General features: G+C 41.6%; 1 protein-coding gene and 1 pseudogene across 8 annotated transcripts in view; both read right to left on the reverse strand.

The window, feature by feature from the left end:
- ZNF157 (zinc finger protein 157) overlaps positions 1–17,444 on the reverse strand; it is a 39,892-nt gene that overhangs the window by 11,079 nt on the left and 11,369 nt on the right. The window lies entirely within an intron of this gene.
- Positions 4,370–5,206, reverse strand: LOC118533903 (large ribosomal subunit protein uL23 pseudogene; annotated as a pseudogene).

The following is a 17,444-nucleotide window of genomic DNA, read 5'->3' on the forward strand; positions in this document are numbered from 1 at the left end:
CCGAAGGCAGTGGCTTAACCAACTGAGCCACCCAGGCGCCCCTCTTTCCACATTATTAATTGGCATTAGACATTAAGGAAGAACTTTCCCTTTCCCTTGTTCATTCATTTATTATCAGTATGGACTCACAGTTTATCTTGGTCTCCAACCAGACTGAACACCTAGCTGGGCACCCAAGGCCATAGGCACACGTGTGGGTAAAATGGCCAGAAGGGCAGAGAAGAAACTTCTCTGGGACTCTGTCATGGAAGAATAATGAACTGTGATTCCAAAGTCTGCTGGTGAAGTCCTAACAGGGGCCATAGTTAGATTAGGAGGATATAGGGATACAACAGTTGATGGAATTAAGGTGGAAGGTTGGATGAAAATGGGAATGTTTGAATGGACCTTATGTGAAGTGGTTGCATCTCTGTCTAAATGTATTCCTGAGCTGGACATTATGTCTGACTAGGGAATACTTCTTCGGTCTAGTATGGTAACACAGAAGGAATGGAAGTTCACCCTTTGGGCAGTATTAATTGTACATGATAAATGAGAATCTTCAGAATTGCCCAAGCCTATGTAAGTTGTTATTCTGAAGCAGTACAGAATACGTGGTGGACAAAAAGAGATTGCTGCTTTAATTAATGGCATGTTAGAAGCTGGAGTGCTAGTCCAACAAATTCTCCTAGAACAGCCCTGTGTGACCTGTGAAAAAGGTGGATGGCACAGGAAGACTAACAGCAGACTATCAAGGCTTAAATAAATTAGTAAAGCCTGATAGCACCAGTAGCTCCTGATATGGTGGAAAAATAAAGAAAGCTGAGGAGATTGGTTCTCAGTGACTGATCCTGCAAATGCTTGTTCCTCTATCTCAATATAGGAAAAGAGTAAACAGCACTTTGCTTTCACATGGGCAAGATCCTAATTTACATGTACGGTACTGCCATGGTATTCTCTGAATTCACCAGCTGTCGTAAATCAACTATCATAATTTGGTTAGAAAGGATTTGGACTTGATGCAGGTCCCAAGGCTAATAATACACTACACTGATGATATCATAAGATCAGAAACTAAAAATCAAGCCAGGACTGACTGACATGCAATAGTGACACATGATGAACAGAGTGAGTTGAAAAATCCAATTAAAATCCAAGGGCCTCCTCACATGGTGAAACTCATCAGAATACCCTAGGCAGGAGCGAACCAGGACATTGCACAGGCAACAAAAAATGAACTCCTGTTGGACCGCGACCATGGGCGAGAGCCAGGAACTGGCTGGAGCTTGAGAGGTCCTGTCATTCTCAGAAGGTAAGAAGTCCTCAGGTCCTGTATAAAGCATGAGTGATGGAATTTACACTTCTTCCTGAAAGGAGGATTCTGCGGTCACCATGTCAACCGGCACAGATATTTCCCTTCATATGATGAAGATCAGGGATCTATACTTACCCGAAAAGCTAGAGAGGCACCATGTGTTCCCATTGGGATGGCGGGGTTTGCGGCAATCATTGTGTGTGGATTATATAAATTGAAGAGCAGGGCAAATACTAAAATGTTGTCTGTTCACCTGATCCACATGTGTGTGGCAGCCCAAGGCTTTGCCGTGGGAGCAATGACTCTTGCTATGGGCTATCTCATGTATAAGGAATTCTGGGCAAAGCCTAAACCTTAGAAGAGATGCTGTCTTGGTCGTGTTGGTGGTAGTTGCTTTAGCTAGAAATCTCATTCTGACGTTATATGTTCACGTTGAAGATAAGTCATTAGAGTGGGTCAGACAATAACATGGTGATTTGAATGCCGGCTTCCTTTCTTGCAGGCTTCATCTGCCTGGTGACCAAATTACTAGTGACGAGTTCACTAACCAGGTCATTCGGGGAGTCAAATTAGCACCCAAAAACGTCACTTTTAAATGCACTTGATAGTGGTAAAATGTTTACCTTCTTAAACTCTTCTGATGAAATAAGTTCTTTTTTTTTTTTTTTTTAATTTTATTTATTCATTTGAGACAAAGAGATACAGAGAGAGAGAGCATGAGCAGGGAGAGAGGCAGAGGGAGAAGGAGAAGCAGGCTCCCCGCTGAGCCGGGAGCCCAATGTGGGGCTCGATCCCAGGACCCTGGGATCATGACCTGAGCCGAAGGCAGATGCTTAACCATCTGAGCCACCCAGGTGCCCCTGATGAAATAAGTTCTAAAGGGGACAACGTTCCAGTCCTGACGTACTTCCAGTTGCTGCAGAAAATCACATGCATTTGATGTTATGTAGGAATCCTATTTATTCCAGTTAATTTAACTTTTTTCTGCCTGTTTTGTGGACTGATTGAGTACTTCACTTTTTAGGGCTGGTTAGCTATTGAAGAATCCTTTCAGAACACTGCATGGAATATAACATTATAAGCCTCCCCACAACTGAAAATGTGTGTGTGTATGTTTAAACCAAACCTAAAAAGCTGATAAAAGAACTGCTTAGAAGTAGTAGTATTTATTCCAGGATCATACCTGCAAACATGAGAATAACTCAATTATGGATCCCAGTCTAGCTCTTTTGTAACTGCAGAATTATATATATATATATATATTTTTTTTTTTTTTTAAGATTTTTTATCTATTTATTTGAGAGAGAGAAACAGAGATAGTGAGAGAGAGCACAGGCAGGGAGAAGAGGGAGAAGCAGGCTCTCCGCTGAGCAGGGAGCCCGATGTGGGGCTTGATCCCAGGACCCCAGGATCATGACCCAAGCCAAAGGCAGACGCTTAACTGACAGCCACCCAGGCGTCCCTGCAGAATTATATTTATGCTGCTCTTATATTAGAATAATTTTTAAATGTCACCTTGAAATAGAAATAGCCATCAGGGAAATACAAATCAAAACCACAATGAGATACCACCTTACACCAATTAGAATGGCAAAAATTAACAAAACAGGAAACAACAAATGTTGGCGAGGATGTGGAGAAAGGGGAACCCTCTTACACTGTTGGTAGGAATGCAAGCTGGTACAGCCACTCTGGAAAACAGTATGGAGGGTCCTCAAGATGTTAAAAATAGAGCTACCCTACGACCCAACAGTTGCACTACTAGGTATTTACCCTAAAGATACAGATGTAGTGAAAAGAAGGGGCACATGCACCCCAATGTTCATAGCAGCAATGTCCACAACAGCCAAACTGTGGAAGGAGCCAAGATGCCCTTCAACGGATGAATGGATAAAGAAGATGTGGTCCATATATACAATGGAATATTATTCAACCATCAGAAAGGATAAATACCCACCATTTGCATCGACATGGATGGAACTGGAGGGGATTACGCTAAGTGAAGTAAGTCAAGCAGAGAAAGACAATTATCATATGGTTTCACTCATTCGTGGGACATAAGGAATAGCACGGAGGACCATAGGGCAAGGGAGGGAAATCTGAAGAGGGAGAAATCAGAGAGGGAGATGAACCATGAGAGACTATGGACCCCGGGAAATAAACTGAGGGTTTCAGAGGGGAGGGGGTAACAGGGTGATGGGTATTAAGGGGGGCTCGTGTTGTGATGAGCACCGGGTGTTATACGTGACTACTGAATCACTGAACACTACATCAAAAACTAATGATGTACTATACAGTGGCTAACTGACCATAATAAAAAAAGAAATACTGGGCGCCTGGGTGGCTCAGTTGGTTAAGCGACTGCCTTCGGCTCAGGTCATGATCCTGGAGTCCCTGGATCGAGTCCCACATCGGGCTCCCTGCTCAGCGGGGAGTCTGCTTCTCCCTCTGACCCTCCTCCCTCTCATGCTCTCTGTCTCTCATTCTCTTTCTCGCAAATAAATAAAATCTTAAAAAAAAAAAAAAAAAAAAAGAAATACGTATTTTAAGTGCTAATGCAAAGGTAAATGAAAAACACTTTTTAAATGCAAGAAGTATGTTTATTTTTCCCGTAAGAATCATAAATGTTAACAAATTATCTATAATGGAAATGATGAATGCCTCATGAGCAAGCTGGCTTGGTCACACACTATATACACTAACTTCGGTATACTCCAGAATACGGTACTGCACTTGTGAAATTCTCTTGTCTAACCTAAATTTCCATTCCATGGTGATAACGTGGTACATGGAGCATTACCGAAGTAAGTGAACATCTAAAAAAAAACAAAACAAACCCAAACTATTGTTGCCAACCCCTGGTACTAAGCAAAAAACACAGCACCTGATCAGTTTACTTGGATTTTTGCAGGATGCATGTTTCACATCTGTGGATATTGCTAGCTCCTATCTATAAAATTACCCAAAGATGGTCATATTTGAATAAGATCCTGAAAAAAAGTAAGCTGTCTCAATTGCAAAAAGCAGTAGCTCTCTCTTTTTCTTTTATGGTGAAAAAACTTATATTTAGATTTAGCCAGCTGGACTCAGTTTAGATGATCCCGTTTTTGTTGGCAACATCCAAAGCATCATAGTCAGGAGCCAGTCAAACATATGCCTTCTTCTCTGCATTGGGCCTGATCAGGATGTTGATCTTGGCCACATCAATGTCACAGAGCTTCTTCACAGCCTGTGTGATCTGGTGCTTATTGGCCTTGATATCCACAATGAACACACGTGTGCTGTTGTCTTCTGTTTTCTTCATGGCTGACTTGGTGGTCGGGGGGAACTTGATGATGGCATAGTGGTCAAGCTTGTTTCTCCTGGGGGTGCTCTTCTGAGGATATCTAGGCCGCCTTCAGAGATGCAGTGTCTTGGGCCATCCGAAGGTAGGTGACAGGCAGATCTTTTTTTTTTGTGACTGGATGCCTTTCAGCACTATTTTCTTGGCCTTCAAAGCCTTCGCTTTGGCTTCAGCTTTGGAAGGGGCAGGGGCTTCCTTACTCGCCTTCAGTGCCATCTTTGTAAAAGGGAACTGTAGCTCTCTTGATGCCTTTGGCCATTATGATCCACACTCGGATACAATTTTGGAACCATCTGCAACTTGTACTAATAAAGACAGGAGCCCAGTAGGCTCATGAGCAAAATGATCATGGTGACAGGGATGGAGGTTATGTACAGACCCAGCAACATGGACTTCCACTCACCAAGGCTGATCTGGCTACAACCACAGCAGCATGCCCAAGGTGCCAGCAACAGAGATCAACACTGAGTCTCCGTTATGGCACCATTCTCTGGGGTTATCAGCCAGCTACCTGGTGGCAGGTTGATTACACTGGACTGCTTCCATCATGGAAAGGGGAGCACATTCTTGTTACTGGAACAGACAGTTACTCTGGATATGGATTTGCCTTTCCTGCACACCATGCTTCTCCCAAAACTACCATCTATAGACTTACATGATGCCTTATGCACTATTGTGGTACTCAACACCACATTGTTTCTGAGGAAGAAATTTACTTCACAGCAAACGAAGTGCAGCAATGGGTCTGCGCTCATGGAATTCACTTGTCTTACCAGGTTCCCCACCATCCCAAAGCAGCTGGCTTGATAGAACGGTGGAATGGCCTTTTGAGGACCCAGTTGCAGTGCCAACTAGGTGGTAATACCTCGCAGAGCTGAGGCAATGTCCTCCAGGAGGCTCTACAGCCTCTGAATCAGCAGTCTAATATATGGCACTGTTTCTCCCATAGACAGGAGTCATGGATCCAGAACTCAAGAGGTGGAAATGGGAATGGCTCCACCCACTATTACCCACAATGATCAACTAGCGAAAATGTCCCTTCTCATCCATGTGACCTTATGCTCAGCTGGTATAGAGCTCTTAGTTACAAAGGGATGGATACTTCCACCAGGAGACACAACAGTGATTCTCTTTCACTGGAACCTAAGACTGCCACCCAGCAGCTCTGGGCTCCTCGTGCCTCTGAATCAACAACAGGCAAGGAAGGAAGTTGCAGTGTTGGCTAGGGTGACTGATTCTGACTACCAAAGAGAAATTGGGCTGCTGCTACACAATGGAGGTAAGGAAGTATATGCCTGAAGTACAGAAGGCCCCTTGGGCACCTGGGTGGTGGCTCAGTTGGTTAAGTGTCAGACCCTTGATCTCAGCTCAGGTCTTGATCTCACAGTTGTGAGTTCACGCCCCATGTTGGGCTCCATCCTGGGCTTGGAGCTGACTTTAAAAAAAAAGGGGGGGGTCCCCTTAAGGCATACTATCATGCTCTGTGCTTAAAGTCAATGGAAAACTATACAACCCCATTCAGGCAAGACTATTAATAACTGGACCCTGCAGGAATGAAGGTTTGGGTCACTGCACTAAGTAAAGAACCATGACCAACTGAGGTGCTTACTGAGGGCAAAGGGAATATGCAATGGGTGGTAGAATGTATTTATAAACACCAGTGCTCTGTCAAATAAATAAATTAAATCTTAAAAAAAATTTTATTTGAGAGAGAGAGTGAGAGAGAGAGAGCACTAGCTGGGTGAAGGGCAGAGGGAGAAGCAGACTCCCCACTGAGCAAGGAGCCCGATGCAGGGGCTCGATCCCAGGATACCGGGATCACAACCTGAGCTGAAGGCAGACGCTTAACCGACTGAGCCACGCAGGTGCCCTGAGGACTATAATTTTTATGAGTATTTCTTCCTCATTTTGTTATAAATGTGTGTGTAAGATAATCATTTTTGCTTTGTGCCCTCTCTTATCATCCAACATAAAATCTATTAATAATGGTTAGCTTTACATCACAGTATTTAAGTTACAGTATATCAAGGAGAAGAGTAAACATCACTCAATGACTTTGTATCTTCTTCTGAGGAAATAATTAGCCTGTTTTCGGTTATACACATGATAGTTGTATCACGTTGGGCAGAAGGACAACCCTGTTATTCTCTTTATTTGGGGACTGAGTATGATTTAAGGTGATGCGTGTGGGTGCCAAGTTGACAGGGGGTGGACTGTGATGGTCAGTTTTATGTGTCAAGTGGGCTATAGCTATCATTCCCAGTTACTCAATCAAACACTAATCCTTGATAATCTGGAGTGGGTTTTATCCAATCAGTTGAAAGGCCTTAAGAGCAAAACTGGTTTCCCTGAGGAAGAAATTCTACCTGCGGATGGCAATGTCAGCTCCTGCCAGTTTCCTGCTGGCCTACTCTATGGATTTTGGACTTGTCTAGCCAACTCACACAATCACTTAATCCAATTCCTTGCAATAAATCTCATAAAGTACATGCACATATATATCCCCTACTGGCTCTATTTCTTGGGTAAAACTCTGACTGATACAGAGTACCCAGGTGGGCCTTTAATCCTTATAAGACACAGAGGAGGAGAAGGCAGACACAAAGGAGAGGGTCATGTAAAGACAGAAGCAGAGATTATAGTGATATAGCCACAGACCAAGGAATGCCTATGCCCATAAGAAGGTGGAAGAAGCAAGGAAGGGTCCTCCCTTACAGCCTTCAGAGGGAGCATGGCTCTGCCAACACCCTGATTTCAGACTTCTGGCCTCCAGAACTGTGAGAGAAGAAATTTTTGTTGTTTAAGCCACCAAGTTTATGGTCAGTAGTTATGGCAGAACAAGGAAACTAACACAAATTTTTCCTACTGGGAAGTCGGGTACTGCTGTAATAAATACCTAAAATGTGCAAGTGGCTTTGGCTTGGGCTAATGTGTAGCAGCTAGAAGAATTTTGAGGCAAGTGACAGAAAAAACCCAGACTGCCCTGAAGAGACTGTTAGAAGAAATATGGACGTTATGGGGCGCCTGGGTGGCTCAGTTGGTTAAAGCAACTGCCTTCGGCTCAGGTCATGATCCCAGGGTCCTGGGATCGAGCCCCCAATTGGGCTCCTTGCTCAGCAGGGAGCCTGCGTCTCCCTCTCCCTTCCTTCTTGTGCTCTCTCTCTCTCAAATAAATCTTTTTTTTTTTTTAAAGATTTTATTTATTTATTTGAGAGAGAGAATGAGATAGAGAGAGCATGAGGGGGGGAGGGTCAGAGGGAGAAGCAGACTCCCTGCTGAGCAGGGAGCCTGATGCGGGACTCGATCCTGGGACTCCAGAATCATGACCTGAGCTGAAGGCAGTCACCTAACCAACTGAGTCACCCAGGCGCCCCTCAAATAAATCTTTAAAAAATAAAAATAAAAAATGGGCAGAGAATCTAAATAGACATTTTTCCAAAGAAAACAGACAAATAGCCAACAGACACATGAAAAGATGCTCAACATCACTCATCATCAGGGAAATGCAAATCAAAACCACAATGAGATATCACCTCACAACAGTGAGAATGGCTAGTATCAAAAAGAAAAGAAATAACAAGTGTTGGCAAGGATGCGGAAAAAGAAACCCTAGTGCACCATTAATGGGAATGTAAATTGGTACAACCACACACTGTGGAAAACAGTATGGAGATACTTTAAAAAATTAGAAATAGAAATACCATATGATCTAGTAATTCCGCTACTGGGTATTTACCCGAAGAAAATGAAAACACTAATTTGAAAAGATATCTGCACCCTTATGTTTATTGCAGCATTATTTACACTAGCTAAGATATGGAAGCAACCCAAGCGTCCATCCATAGACGAATGGATAAAGAAGATATATATACACAATGGAATATTGCTTGGCCATAAGAAAAAATGAGATCTTTCCATCTATGACAACACAGATGGACCTAGAAGGTATTATGCTAAGTGAAATAAGTCAGACAGAGAAAGACAAGTACCATATGATTTCATTTATACATGGAATCTAAAAAACAAAACAAACAGACTCACAAACACAGAGAACAAACTGGTGGTTGCCAGAGTGTAGGTGGATGCGGGAATGAGCAAAATAGATAAAGGGGATTAAGAGGTAGAAACTTCCAATTATAAAATAAGTAAGTCACACAAATGAGAAGTATAGCATAGGGGGGCGCCTGGGTGGTTCAGTCGGTTAAGTGTCCGACTCTTGATTTCAGCTCAGGTCATGATCTCAGGGTCATGAGATAGAGCCCTGTGTCGGGCTCTGCACTCAGCGGGGAGTCTGCTTGAGATTCTTTCTGTCCCTCTCCCTCTGCCCCTCCCCCTGTTCGCATGCACACTCACTCTCTCTCAAATAAATAAATAAATCTTAAAAAAAAAAAGGGAAGTACAGCATAGGGAACATAGTTAATAATACTGTAATAACATATGGTGACAGGTAGCGACTACACTTATGTGGTGAACACTGAGTAATATATAGAATTGCTGAATCAATATGTTGTACACCTGAAAATAATATAACATTGTATGTTAATTATGCTTTAATTAAAAAAAAAGAATCTATAACCTATAATCTATATATTCGCCTGGGGTGGGGGAACATTCTAACTTGGAAAAGTCAAAAGATAAATAACTAACTGGTTGGGAAGTCCCTGCATATGGTAACCAACTGTCAGAAGCCTAAAGAGTCTAAAGGTCTGGCACAAGTAACTTCCATCAGCTTTCTTTTTTTTTAAGATTTTATTATCTATTTATTTGAGAAAGAGAGAGTGAATGAGCAAGACAGAGAGAGAGAGTGCGCATAAGGCGGGGGGGGGGGGGGGCGGGGAGAGGCAGAGGGAAAGGGAGAAGCAGACTCCCCACTGAGCAGGGAGTTCGACAAGGGGGACCGATCCTAGGACCCTGAGATCATGACCTGAGCCAAAGGCAGCCACTTAACCGACTGAGCCACCCAGGAGCCACCCCTTCCATCAGCTTTCTTTTTTTTTTTTTTAATTTTTATTTCATTTTATTTATTTATTTGAGAGAAAGTGTGTGAGAGAGCACAAGCAAGGGGAACTGCAGAGGGAAAGGAAGAAGCAGGCTCCCCGCTGAGCAGGGAGCCCAATGCAGGGCTCGATCCCAGGACCCTGAGATCATGACCTGAGCTGAAGGCAGATGCTTAACGACTGAGCCACTCAGGTTCCCCCCATCAGCTTTCTTATGTAGTATTTCATACACCCAGTATCAGTATGCTGTTAGACGGCATGTTTTGCTTAGAAGTATTTTCTTCTAAAACTCTTAAGCCCACACAAAGTAACTGGTATATTGGGGTGCTTGGGTGGCTCAGTCGTTGGGTGTCTGCCTTCGGCTCAGGTCGTGATCCTGGGATTGAGCCCCGCGTCGGGCTCCCTGCTCTGCGGGAAGCCTGCTTCTCCCTCTCCCACTCCCCCTGCTTGTGTTCCCTCTCTCGCTGTCTCTCTCTCTGTCAAATAAATAAAATCTTATTAAAAAAAAAAAGTAACTGGTATATTGCTGAGTAACCTGACTCTGGATCAGATGCATTTTAATTAACCAATCAGATGATAATCTATGTTTTAGCCTTTCTCTTATCACTCAACAACTACAAGCAAAATCTTGTAGTTTTTAATCATAAACACTGAATGAAAATTTTTTTCAAAAAGAAAAACAGCTACAGAAGGACTGTGATAGCATTGATGGCAAGGTTGTAATTGAAGGTATCATTTCCATCATCCATACGAAGATCTATCAAAAGATTTCTTGACCCTCAAGTATCAGGAAATCTTTACTATAGAGGAGTTATTGATTTCTTTATGGAGATATTGTAATTCATGTGTCTCATTGCACTTCTTACTCTGTTAATGTCTTCCCAAAATATCAGAGATCAATCTGGACTTCAAAGTATCTAGCTGTGTAGTACTGTCTACCAGCATGCCTACATTCTAAAACTTATGTTGATATTTTCTTCTTTTTACTCCCTTCTTTATCCTAATACTTATCTACTTATACTTAGAAGCTTCCTAAAAACCACAGGAAAACAAAAGCAACAAGTAAATAAATGAACAAATAAAAACCGACTGAGGATGTGGTCATTTCTAACTCTTCTTTGGGAGATCTGGGAAGGAAGAGTTGGGGTGGGGTGGAGTGCTAATAAGGAAAAAGTTGCCATGCATGACCCAAAATCATCAGCCTCCAAATAGTATGAGCATGTAGAGTATCAAGAGGAAGACATTTCACTGACATCCACTGAATTCCTTACAACTTAATGATCCTTCTCCTGTGACACAAAAATTCCATTTCTAGAAAAATGTCTTTAACAAATAATCATGGATGTGCATAAAGACATAAATTGAGAATTTCACCACCACAGGGTCAATTTTAATGAAAACTTACTGCTACTGCAAACGCTCAAAGGATAAAATGCTATGTAACCATTAAAATTATGTAGAAAATTATCTCTGGACACGGAAAAATATTTATGTAACACTCCCAAAGTTTCTTTTTTTTTTTTTTTTAGAAAAGGCAACCACTCTTATTAAAGTTTTACTTTATCCTCCCATTATTGTCCGTATTATAGGATACACCAATAAATTATGTTAATGTCATTATGACCCCTCCACCAAAACAGATACATAAATAAATGTCGAAGAAGTAAAAGTTCTGTAATTTTAATCTGAAATGAAAATGAGCTCTGTATTTTTTTAAGATTTTTTATTTATTTATTTGACAGAGAGAGAGAGCACAAGCAGGGGGAGCGGGAGAGGGAGAAGCAGGCTCCCCACTGAGCAGGGAGCCCGATGAGGGACTTGATCCCAAAACCCCGGGGTCATTACCTGAGCTGAAGGCAGACACTTAACCGACTGAGCCACCCAGGCACCCCAAGCATGTAACTCTTGACCTCAGGGTCATGAGTTCAACCCCCACATTGAGCATGGAGCCTAATTAGAAAAAAAAAAAATTTTTTTTTAAAGATCTTATTTATTTATTTGGAAGAGAGCACACAAGCAGGGGGAGTGGGAGAGGGAGAAGCAGGCTCCCCACTGAGCAGGTAGCCCAATGCAGGGCTTGATCCCAGGACCCCAGGATCATGACCCGAGCCGAAGGCAGGCGCTTAACCAACTGAGCCACCTAGGCGCCCCTAGAAAAAAATTTTTTGAAATAGAAATGCCATAGGATCCAGTAATTCCACTACTGGGTATTTACCCGAAGAAAATGAAAACACTAATTTGAAAAGATACATGCACCCTTATGTTTACTGCAGCATTATTTACACTAGCGAAGATATGGAAGTAACCCAAGTGATCACTGATAGATGAATGGATGAAGAAGATGTGGTATATACATAATGAAATATTACACAGTCATAAAAAGGATGATATTGTGCCATTTGTGACGTGGATGGACCTAGAAGGTATTAGGCTAAGTGAAATAAGTCAGGTTGAGAAAGACAAATATTGTATGATTTCACTCATATGTGGAATCTAAAAAAAAAACAAAACAAACAAAAGCAAGTGAATAAAAAAAAGAGAGCAGAATCACACTTACACATACAGAAAACAAACGGATGGTTGCCAAAGGGAGGGGATGGGGGATGGGCAAAATGGGTGAAGGGGAGTGGGAGATACAGGCCTCCAGTTATGAAATGAGTAAGTCATGGGAGTAAAAGGCACAGCATAATGGCAGCTACACTTGTGGTGAACATAACATAATGTGTAAGCTTCTCAAACCACTATGTTGTACACCTAAAACTTATGTAACATTGTATGCAACTATAGTCAAATTAAAAAGTTAAACAAATAAAATATATTTTAGTAGTCAAAAACAATATTCTTTCCTACCTGTGATGCTCCATATCTGGGTCATAATAAAATACATTTAATTTAAAAAATAAAGTAAAATGAAGAAGAGAAGACTGTGCCACTTGGAGATAAGGCAGATCAGCAGGGGACTTAAAAACATACAGAGCAGTGATTCCCTTGAGTTTTCTCTTTACCTCATATATCCAAGACTAGGTGCTGGAGAAGCTAGCAAACCAAAAATGCTAATGGGTACAGACGAAAACGGCTCTAAGAAAGTCTGCTTTAACTGGTCAAAGGACCAGAAAAGGGACAACCTAGCAAGAAAACTTAAAAATGATAACCACCTTATTCCAGCCAAGTATCATGAAAAACAAAAAAAACAAAAAAAACAAAAACCTGTGGGTCTCAACTCCATCCCACCAGCAAAAGCCAAGTGGGGAGCATATACCTCCACTTCTGTCTGGCTCTAACAAAGTGCTATACCCCCTACAACACTGGGGTGGTATCAAAAAAGACAAAGTAGGGAGCTAAGGCTCATCTCTCTTGGGCAGTTATGAGCCTCCTCACTCAGTGCTATCAGGGGAGAAACCATGCGGAGACTAGACTTCAGCAGTAATGAGGCATCCTTCCTCCATCCTGCTGGAGTAGTATCAGAGAAGGTCTAGTGGAGAGTCAGGACTCTCACCACTGCTAAGGAGGTGAACACTCTCCCACCCAGGAAGCTTTCAGGGAAGACACAACGGAAAGTTAGAACTCCACCCCCCGCCAGAAGTAACAAGCTCTCCATCTTGGGTTCAAGGGAAGCCAAATGCAAAACCTGGACTTATTCCCTGACATGGCAGTAATGAGATGATACCCTTTCTTCTCCAGCTGTATTGAAATTAGAGGAAGCCAGCTACAACACTTTAAATAAGAACAAGATTCTCCTAACATAGTATCAAAAAATGTCTAGGTTTCAATAGATAATCACTCATATCAAAAACCAGAAAAATCTCAAACTGAATGAAAAAAAGTCAATTGGTATCAAGACTGAGATAACAAAATTACCCAACAAAAACTTTGAATCAGCCATCACAAAAATGCTTCAATGAGCATGTCTCAGGAAGAAAACAGAAGACATAAGGAAGACCCAAATGGAAATTTTAGACCTGAAAAATGCAATAACTAAAATTAAAAAAACTCAAGGGATGGCCCCAAAAACAGAACAGAGGGAAGAGAAATTACTCAATCCAAACAGCAGAGACAAAACTGACCTGGGGGCAGGGGGGAGTGCCTCAAGGATCTACAACAAAAGAACCAATATCATGCCGTCAAAAAAACAGGAAGGAGAAAAGAAATAGACAGGCCTTAAATTAACTACTCAGGAAACAACAGATGTTGGCGAGGATGTGGAGAAAGGGGAACCCTCTTACACTGTTGGTGGGAATGCAAGCTGGTGCAGCCACTCTGGAAAACAATATGGAGGCTCCCCAAAAAGTTAAAAATAGAACTATCCTATGACCCAGCAATTGCACTACCAGGTATTTATCCAAAGGATACAAAAATAGTGATTTGAAGGGGCACATGCACCCCAATGTTTATAGCAGCAATATCCACAATTGCCAAAATATGGAAAGAGCCCAGATATCCACTGATGGATGAATGGATAAAGAAAATGTGGTGTGTGTGTGTGTGTGTGTGTGTGTGTGTGTGTGTGTGTATACACACACACACACAATAGAATATTACTCAGGCATCAAAAAGAATGAAATCTTGCCATTTGCAATGACCTAGATGGAGCTAGAGTGTATTATGCTAAGCAAAATAAGTCAGCGAAAGACAAGTACCATATGATTTCACTCATATGTGGAATTTAAGAAACAAAACAGATGAACATAAGGAAAGGAAAAGAAAAGTAAGATAAAAATATAGAGAGAGACAAATTGTAAGAGACTCTTAACTAGAGGGAACAAATTGAGGGTTGCTGGAGAGGAGGTGGGTAGGGGGATTGGGTAATTAGGTAGTAGGCATTAAGGAGGGCAACTGATGAAATGAACACTGGGTGTTATACGGAACTGATTAATTACTTAACTTTACCCTGAACCTAATAATACACTATATGTTAACTAACTTTAATTTTTTTTAAAAGAGGGGGGAAAAAAAGTACATGAAGAAATAATGGCTAAAAATGTCCCAATGTGGCAAAACATAAATTTACAGGGGCACCTGGCTGGCTTAGTCAGAAGAGCATGCAACTCTTGATCTCGGGGTTGTGAGTTCGAGCCCCATGTTGGGTGTAGAAATTACTTAAAAATGAAATCTTAAAAAATAATAATAAGTAAATAAAAATATATTTACAGACTTTAGAAGCAGAACAAACCACAAACAGGATAAAACCAAAGAAATCCACACCAACACGTATTGTTAAGCTTTTGAAAACTAAAGATTAAAAATATATACATGGAAAGCCATGCGAGAGAAATGACACCTTACCTACAGAAACAATTTGAGTGAAGCAGATTTCACATCAGAAACCATAGAGGCCGGGGCGCCTGGGTGGCTCAGATGGTGAAGGGTCTGCCTTCGGCTCAGGTCATGATCCCAGAGTCCTGGGATCGAGCCCTGCTTCAGGCTCCCTGCTCAGCGAGGAGCCTGCTTCTCCCTCTCCCTCTGCCTCTCTCCCTGCTTATGCGCTTTCTCTCTCTCTGTGTCTCAAATGAATAAATAAAATCTTTAAAAAAAAAAGAAAGGAAGAAAGAAACCATAGAGGCCATAGGAGGTAGCACAACATTTTTCAGCTGAAAGAAAAGAACTGTCAACAATGAAAATATCCTTCAGGAATGAAGGAGAAATCAAGACATTCTCAGATGAAAAAAAAAAAAAAAAAACTAACAGAATTTGTGCCCAGCAAAACTACCCTAAAGAATGGCTAAAGGAAGTTCCCTAAACAGAAAATGAAAGCTAAAAGAAGGAATCTTGGAACACCACAAAGGAAGAAAGAACACGGGAAACAAAAATATGGGTAAATACAATAGACTTTCCTTCTCTTCTTGAGGTTTCCAAATTGTTTGACTGTTGAAGCAAAATGGTAACACTATTTGAAGAGGTCCTAAATATATGTAGATGAAATAGTTAAGACAAGGGGCGCCTGGGTGGCTCAGTTGGTTAAGCGTCTGCTTTCCGCTCAGGTCATGATCCCAGGGTCCTGGGATCGAGCCCCACGTCGGGCTTCCTCCTTGGCGGAGAGTCTGCTTCTCCCTCTCCCTCTGTCCCCTCTGCACCCCCTGCTTGTGCGCACTCTCTCTGACAAATAAATAAATAAAATCTTTTTTAAAAAATAAAAGAAATATTTAAGACAATTATAAACAGGGGACAGCAAAGAGGATTAAAGGGTGGCAAGGTTTCTACATTTCACTCCAAGTGGCAAAATGATGACAGTAACAGACATATACAAGTTATGTAAAATGATGCAATACCCAGAGCAACCATTTAAAAAGCTTTACAGGGGGCAGCTGGCTGGCTCAGTCAGTGGAGCATACGATTCTTGATCTCGGGGTTCTGAGTTTGAGCCCCATGTTGGGTGTGGAGATTACTTAAAAATAAAATTTTTTTAAAAATAGAAAATAAAAAAATAATATATGAAAACTATACAGAGTAACCAGGCTGGCTCAGTCAGTGGAGCATACGACCCTTGATCTCAGGGTCGTGAGTTTGACCCCACATTGGGGGTAGACTTACTTAATAAAAAAATGTAAATAAATAAATAGCTATACAAAGAGATACACTCATAAACACGATAGGTAAATCAAAATGTAATTCTAAAAAATGTTCAAGTGACTGACAGGAAGATAGGGAAAAATAAAACAGAAAATGAAAGAGAGAACAAACAGAGAAGAAAAAATAAAATGTAGACATAGGGCCTAATAGATCATTAATTACATTAAATGTAAATGGTCTAGGGGTGATTGCGTGGCTCAGTCGGTTGAGCCTCCGACTCTTGGTTTCAGCTCAGGTCATGATCTCGGGGTGGTGGGATCGAGCCCTGCATCAGGCTACGTGCTCAGTGGGGAGTCTGCTTGAGATTCTCTCCCACTCCCTCTGCCCCTCCCCTGCTTGTGTGCACATGCATGCTCGAACATGCTTTCTCTCTGTCTCAGAGAAATAAATCTTTTAAAAAATAACAAAATAAAAAGTAAAATAAATGTAAATGGTCTAACTGCACCAATTAAAAGACAGAAATTGGTAGGGGCGCTTGGGTGGCTCAGTCATTAAGTGTCTGCCTTCGGCTCAGGTCATGATCCCAGGGTCCTGGGATCCAGCCCTGCATGAGGCTCCCTGCTCAGCAGAGAGCCTGCTTCTCCCTCACCCACTCCCCCTGCTTGTGTTCCCTCTCTCGCTGTCCTTCAGTCAAATAAATAAATAAAATCTTTTTTTAAAAAAAGACAGAAATTGGTAGAAAAAATTAAAAACATCACCCAAGTGTATGGTATCTAAAAGGAAGTCACTTCAAATACAGCAATATAGGCAGGTTGAAGGTAAAAGTATGGAAAAAGACAGATCATGCAAACATTCATCAAAAGAAAGCAGAAATGTTGTTAATTATACCTCAATAAAGCTGGAAAAAAAAGAAAGCAAAAGTAGCTATATTAATATCAGATAAAGTAGACTTCAGAGAAAAAAATTACCAGAGATAGAGAGAAGACATCTAATGATAAAAAAAAAAAAAAGAAGACAAATCAATCCTAAATGTGTATGCAGCAAACATAAAAGAAAAAGCTAATAAAACTGGGGGGAAAAAAAGACAAATTAGGGGCCCATGGGTGGCTCAGTGAGTTGAGGGACCGACTCTTGATTTTGGCTCAGGTCATGATTACAGGGTTATGAGATCGAGCCCCACGTTGTTGGTGGGCTCCGTGCTCAGCAGGGAGTCTGCTTCTCTCCCTCTCCCTCCCCCTCTGCCCCTCAGCCCACTGGTGCATGTACACGCTTTCTCTGGCTAAAATTAAATAAATCTTTTTTT

Source organism: Halichoerus grypus, chromosome X, assembly GCF_964656455.1.
Source record: "Halichoerus grypus chromosome X, mHalGry1.hap1.1, whole genome shotgun sequence".
NCBI classification, from domain to species: domain Eukaryota; kingdom Metazoa; phylum Chordata; class Mammalia; order Carnivora; family Phocidae; genus Halichoerus; species Halichoerus grypus.